The sequence below is a fragment of the Orycteropus afer genome, unplaced genomic scaffold, assembly GCF_000298275.1.
Source record: "Orycteropus afer afer isolate SDZICR_OR568_19922 unplaced genomic scaffold, OryAfe1.0 scaffold00307, whole genome shotgun sequence".
Classification (NCBI taxonomy): domain Eukaryota; kingdom Metazoa; phylum Chordata; class Mammalia; order Tubulidentata; family Orycteropodidae; genus Orycteropus; species Orycteropus afer.
The window spans coordinates 748,292-749,187 of record NW_006921894.1 but is presented as its reverse complement, the minus strand read 5'-3'; the positions used below and the strand labels follow the sequence as shown (position 1 = coordinate 749,187).

Genomic DNA, 896 nt, shown 5'->3' with positions numbered 1-896 from the left:
TTTGAGTTTTGTTCCACATTGTTCTCCCTTTCTATCAAGGATCTCCTACATAGATCCCCTTCCAAGTGGATGACAGTGGTAGCCGGGCACCATCTTGTTCTGCTCTCATAGTTGTATAGGCTGCAGATTGGATGGTGTACCAGTCGCTAGTACTAATTGTTTCCATGAATTTTGGTGTTCTTCATTCTTCTTTGCTCTGGACGTGGAGAGACCCATCGTTGCATCTATATGGCAGCTTGCTAGCTTTTAAGATCCCAGTTACTACTTGCCACAGTAGGAAGTGGAACAATGTTTTGTATAGTATGTTATGCCAATTGAGCTTGATGTCCCCTTGCGACTATGGTCCCAAGCCCACAGGTTCAACTACTCAGTCCCTCTGGATAGCTATCTGTGACCAAGCAGTGACCACAACTTTGCCCCTTGTCAGCTGTACTATACACCTGGGGATTCTGATCATTCACGTAAACTTAGAGAATCATTGTCTGCCAACCCTATATATGATCTTGGATACACTCCACATTTCATAGACATACCTAATTGTATAGCCTGTCCACCCATTATCCATCCATATACCCATGTTTGCCTTCACTGACAACGCAGTACTGTAGGTGTAAAAGGGTTTGTATTTGTTGTCTGTGACTCTCATGTACCTCTCTATGTCTTTCTCATCCTCAATGGTGCCATACTGGTCATTCCCATTTGGTACATTGCCCTTTTCTTCACCCAAATCAATACTTATTTCTATCTATCTAAAAGCGTTCCCTCCTCTCCCCTCCCACCCCTGGGAACCAACAAAGAAAATTTCCTTCCATAGATAAACCTTTCCTTAACTTTTAAAATAACACACTAATACAATATTTGTCCTTTTGTGATTGACTTATTTCACTCAGCATAAT

The 896-nt window shown here is 42.0% G+C and overlaps 1 protein-coding gene across 1 annotated transcript in view; it reads left to right on the top strand.

Annotated features, from left to right (window-relative positions):
• Positions 1-896, top strand: part of LDLRAD4 (low density lipoprotein receptor class A domain containing 4) — a 556,486-nt gene that overhangs the window by 204,176 nt on the left and 351,414 nt on the right. The gene's annotated exons all lie outside the window — the stretch shown is intronic.